A 6,327-nucleotide genomic window follows, 5' to 3' on the forward strand; every position below is an offset into this window, starting at 1 on the left:
TTTTTTTTTTCCCTGTAATTAGGTTTTGTAGGTGTGTATTAAAGAAACCTGTATTCTGATTCTCTTGGTCATGGTGGATTCAGTGGGGTGAGATTCTTTACATTCCCCTGACTACTTACCCTGTCACCTTCTGAATCTAGTTCATGGTCAGAGAACCATGACTTCTGAGTGTAGAAAAACAAGACTGAAAGGACACATAATCCCTGTCTATAGAATGTCTCTGGTTAGAGCACGTGTAGAATAAAAAAAGCTGTGAACACTCACACCCCCCAATTTGTAGACAAGAAAACAGTGGGTCAAAGAGCTACTTGCCCTCAGACACACAGCATCTGGTGGTAGAACTGGACCAGATTTTCTCATTTCTAGGTTGGTCCCTTGTGAGAGTGAGTCAGTGCACCAGAGTCTGAGATGCCAGGGTAAGGGTAGGTGGCCAACCTCTTAAAACTGGGGAAAGAACATCTTTTAGATAAATACAATGTTTCTACCTTACACTGGGTGAGAAAATTTGATATGGCTCAGGACCCCAAGATATGACAGTGATTAAAGGATCTTTAGATAAATTGAAGGGTCAATGGATTGGAAGCACATTTTGATAGCTTATTAGGAATTGTTGACAATGGAGGGGGAATAACCCTAATCTCCTCACAACTTTGTTTGTACAACAATCACCTGAGAGATCTGCAAAAGTGGCTCCTGGTTCCCTTGCTCTGCATTTTAAACAAGCATCCCAGGTGATTCACAGGCTACTCTGGTACTGAAAAGGCCTACAATAACTTTGAAAACATAGTAATGCTTAATAAATACTTAAATGATTCCCAAGTATCTCTTTAGAGACCCCCCACATTTTCAGATTGAGATTCTTTATTCAATTCCCAAGTTACATGTAACTTGCTAGGTTATTAATGCATGGAAAAAAGATTTTTTTCACCCTGGGAGAAAGTTCAGATAGATTTAATATGTAAAATTAATAAGACTGTACAGTGAACATATTTAGTTATCACCCAAAACCTCAATGTTCAGAACTTTTCAGATTTCAGATTTAGAGTCAAATAAAAGCATATCATTCATTCATTCATTCACTCACTCACTCAGCAGTCATTTATTGAGTGTCTACTTTGTGCTAGGCCCTGTGCTGACATCTGGGGATATGACAGGACAGACAAGGACCCTGGCCTCCTGGAGCATAAATCTTTTGGGGGGTGTGAGGATAGACAGTAATTAACTAAGCCAAGTATGAACTAGGTAAACCAGATGGTAGCTTGGTTAAGAGCAGTTTCCAGCCTGGCCGATTTTCAGTCTCAGCTCCATCACTTATTAGCAAGAGACTCAGCCGCTAAGAGCCTCAAATTTTTCATCTATAAAATGATTATAATATGGTACCTACCTCATGAATTGTCGTATGTATGACAAATAAAGACTGGATGCATGCTAATTATTAATATCATCCCTCACTTACACCTGCCCTCAGAGCCAGTCCTGTCATTTTCTACTGATGTAGAACTTTTGGGCTTTTCCACAGAGTGGTGGCCCTGAAAATATGCCTCAGGATTTTCCAATTACAGGGGGATTAACGGACCAGTTCTTCTTGCCTAGGGTTCTTTTTAATACTACGTCCACCTGGGTGCTGATGAATTCAGCTCTTTGGAGAGACCACTGGTCTACTCTAAAAGCCCCAATTAGCTTCTGCTGGGGACACAATCTTATCCTCCCTGCACAGCTACTAGGATAGGAAGAAAAGGGTTAAAAGAGGCTGAAAAAGCTATACCCATGAGGATGTTCACAACAATCCAAGGCAGCCGGGAAAGACGCAGGAGGAAGCTGGGCGGGGGGCGGGGGGATCCTTGGTGGAATCGGCTGTGAAAACCATCAGGAAAGCAGAATCTTGGCTCTGCCCTCACAAGAGAATGGAGCTGAGGACTGCAGAGCAGAGGGTCCCTTTGTTTGGAAGTTTGTTTTGAACTTTATGACTCCAGAATGGAGATAAACAAGTCTCACTCGGAAACAGACAAATGCTCCCAGGTGTTGGAAAACCAGGTGGCAAAACCATTGGGAGACAGATTTTCCATGTTCTTCAGTGGCAAAGAGGAAACCTTGGGGGCCAGCTTCACCCAGGCCACTGCCCCCATTATGCTTTTCTTCTCCTCGAAGAGCCCCCTTCTTTCCTGACTCCCTGTCCCTAACTGGGGCCGTCTCTGGCTCTCCTCTCCGCTTTCTGCCGCCTCATTGCTATTGTCGCCTAAGGCAGCCCTAGGTCCCAAATTTTCTCTCCATTTGTGTACCTCTGGGTGCCATCCAGCTCCGTCTTGTACTTATGTCCTCCACATCAGCCTGCCCCTCACTCCACTCCTGTGCTGCTCCTGTCCGTTCATGAATACGCTCTCATTCATCCTCACTTTGAATACAAAAATCCCTCTGCCCTATGAGGGGTGGGAGTGGTGGACAGAGGTGGGTGCTTGTGATCTGATAGTTTCCACTTGCCACTCCTAGACTATCTGACTATCCCTCCAAGAGGGAGCACTATACTTATTTATATTTGAAAAATAATATGTAGTTTTTAACAACATGACACAGATCTACAGGCAGTAGTGAGGGAAGATTTTCATTGTATGTGACTAAATAAGGAAAGAAAATTGCAGAAAAATATATACAGTATGTCCTTCTTTAGGATAACGTATACATGTGGGGATATTGTATTATATGCTATATAATACATATATAATACAGAGAACATGCAGAATATACATAATATATCATGCAAAATAGTTAAACCATTCTTTCTACAAATGGTATCCTGTATAGGTACTACATATACATAGATCTATAATACACAGAGAAAGACCTGGGAGGGCACACTCCTAATTACCAGGCCCTGGGATCAGGTGCGCTTTTGGATTATGTAGGTTTAACAAAATCATTTGGACACATGTAAGATGTAAGAGATATTGGTAGAAATTTATTTAAAGAACTAAGGTATTCCTTCAATGTTTCGTTCATTCATTCATTTGTTCATTTATTCAATAACTTCTGATTGAATGTTGACTCCCTGCCAAGTACTGTATGTCCAGGAAGGGGGCTGGGGAGGAGACAGTACATAAACACACAGACTTATTATTACAATCTGCAGAGTAAGAGAAGAGGGGGGCAATCGTGGACACTAATGGATGGGTGTCTCCCTAACAGGTGACATCTGACCTGAGGGCTGAAGAGGAAGGAACCACCATCATGATTTGGTGTAGGGGTGGGGGAAGAAGAGGGTGCAGAACTAAGTGGCAAAAGAGAATCACAGGTCCATGGGGGAGGCAGGACAGGACACGAATCTAACAGGTTCCTTGTGGAAGAGCTGAGTGGGGTGCAAATAGTCAAGACCACATTCAGGATTAATGGACCTGGAATGGAAGTGGCTTCACTGGGCTGGGAGGTCAGAGGTCCTGCTTACAGTCCTGACGCAGCAGGATGTGAATTAGCCTGGGGGCGATGGGATACAATGGTTCGAATTAGAGTCCTGGCTCTATTCTTCACAGCTGTGTGACCTTAGGCAAGTGACTTACCCTCTCTAGGCCATAGCTTCGTAGCATGTACCGCGGAGGTTATGACAGTAATTCCCTCACTGTGCGCATCAGCAGCAATGACAGATGTAACGACTTAGCACCGTGTCGGGCATCGAGCAGGTGCTCATACACCTGGCTCTTATCTGCCTTGGAGCAACCAGACTGATGTGTAAGATGACCCTCTCTGGGCCAGAGTTTCCATGTTTACAAATGGAAGGCTGGACCACACGAGTCCTGAAGTTCCTTTCATGCTAACGTGTTTGGTTCTAAGCATCTGAGTGTCCTGTGGTTGGAGTTTGGCTGAAGGTCTGACCATGTTCTAGGCTGGTGCAGGGACCCTTGATCTCCCAGGTTTGTGAAGAGACCCAGGTCTGAGTGAAGAGTGGTCTTCCCACTAGGAGATGTGTGGTAATTCCTAACCCCATGTCTGCAACTCTTCTTCCTGGGAGAGTCCCCAAAACTAAGTGGAACTGGCAGGATGCAGGCCTGTTTTTCTGATTGAGATAGCTTTGTGATGGGGCCATGCTTTTCCTCTTGTTCCTCATATTGTTTTGTGGAGACATGTTAGAAAAAAAAAAAATCAAAGGGGTTCCTGAGGTCTTTGGGAAGCTTCTGGGGGGAACAAAGGGACTGGCTTTGAGATCAGAGTGTTGGGGGCTGCAGTGCTAGCTGCGGGGGAGCTCTGGGCAGACGGTCCCACCGCAGGGTTCTGCTGAGGCCTCGAGCTCACGTCCGACCGCAGCCTGAACCTCCTTCCTGACAGCCACCCTGCCAGCAGAATCAAGGAGCTGGGGTGGAGCCAGCTCCGGATGGGAATCTGGGAGATGTGAGAGCTGGACACAGGCCTGCCATTCTCTTGGCCAGCCTTCTCTGGGCTCAGTTTCTGTAAACCCAATCTAAAAGGGACGTCAGCGAACCTTCCATCCTAGTTTTCCACTTTACGGATTAAGAGACTGAGTCTTACCCAATTATTATTCACCAATAATTTCTCTTCTGCCTACAGTTCTCCTGCCAGGGCCCCATTCTGCTGTGCTTCCTTGAATACAGCCAGTCATTTCCTGAAGATTCCCTCAAGTCTTGTCTCCTGGAAGTCATCCTCTGAGCCCAGATCAGTCATTAAGGGGGCCCACCTTATTGTATACCCCTCTTCCCTTTGGCTTCCTGCACAGAGGGATTCCTTGGCCTTTCAGTGAGTTTGTTCCTCTTGGAAACTACACACGTGCTGTTTGTTCCCTATTCCTGGTTTGCTTTTCTCCGGTCTCTTTGCAAAGCTGGAATATCCTCATCTCCTAGGTCTTAGCTTAATTGCCACCTCCCTAGAGAGGCCTTCTGTGACCAGCTAGCTAAAGTATCCCAGAGAGTATCTTTAATTAATGGGTGAAGTAAAAGCCTCTCAGACAACATGGACTTACTCACCTCTTCTTAGAGATCAGTCACATTAGCTCCCATGCCCTCTTCCCCCAATTTGGCTCTCTTCCCTCTTTATTCACTTGGCTCTTTAAGAACTAAATTCTATTAAAAAAAAAAAAAAGAATGTGTATATGTGTATAACTGAGTCACTTTGCTGTACAGCAGAGATTGGTACAACGTTGTAAATCAACTATACTTCAACAAATAATTTTTTTAAAAGAACTAAATTCTATCTCTGAATATGGTCTTCCACTAAATCCTTTAGAATCTGCTGAGGATGCATGTCTTTCCTAGAATTAAGGATTACAAATGGGTCTTCACAGCTATACGGCTGGGAAGTTCAATGCTGCCCTGTGCACAAGAAAAGGACTGGGAATCAGAAGACCTGGGTTCCAGGTTTGCTCTCACTTTCTAGCTATGTGACCTTGGGCAACCAATTAATTCTTGTTGTCTCAGTCTACTCAGCTATAATGAATAACAGTGTCCATTAAACATTATAACATGTATTATAATTCTCCCTTTCCTGTGTGTATCTCGGAGTTGTTCCACGAATGAAATGAGAAACTGTGTGCTTTGTAAATTAAAGTCTATGCAAAGTAAGTGGTGATTATTTTTCCCTCATCTCATTGTAACTTAGAGATTCAAGCTCAGTTATTTACACAGAATTTGCAAAAGGTGACATCATATCCCCTGATATCCAGGAGGGGCATGGAAAAGGGCAAGCAGAACTCAGCAGTATATGGGTACTAGTCCTTCCCCCAGGGACACCATTAGAGCGCGTGCCACTGCCTGGAGCGACACATTGCAGCCCACGGGCCCCCTGCAACACCTCATAACCTCCGGAAGGGAATCACACATCTACTTGTGAGAGAACCCTGCAGGTTCACTACCTGGGCTCATCAAGTTTTAGATCGCTATTACTGCGAGAGGTCTTAGAATTCATCAAAAATAAGCTCCTCCTCCTACAGAGTCCCAGAGGCGGTGGGAATTGGCTAACGTCATGCAGTGAACTAACGGAGAGGATAGTAGCGAGGAGGAAAGGTCTCGGGGTCTAGGCGACCCCTAGATTGCTAGACATTCTCATGACTGGTTTTCTTCCATTTGGGAATTGCATCTAAGAGTAAAGTTCTCCTTCTGTCATAGAGGAACACTCACGAAGGGGACAGGGAGGAAATCCCATTGCAGCATTATTTTATTGGTAATGCAAAGAGAATGGGAAACAATTTAAATTACCACCCATACGGAGGTTGTGGAATACCATACTAAGGAATATTATACAGCAATTAGCAAAAATGAGTTTTAATATAACCTGGATAGCTGTTCAAGATCTATCTTCTGGCGGGGGGGCAAAAACAAGTTGCAGAGCCAC

This window comes from Hippopotamus amphibius, chromosome 1, assembly GCF_030028045.1.
Source record: "Hippopotamus amphibius kiboko isolate mHipAmp2 chromosome 1, mHipAmp2.hap2, whole genome shotgun sequence".
Classification (NCBI taxonomy): Eukaryota; Metazoa; Chordata; class Mammalia; order Artiodactyla; family Hippopotamidae; genus Hippopotamus; species Hippopotamus amphibius.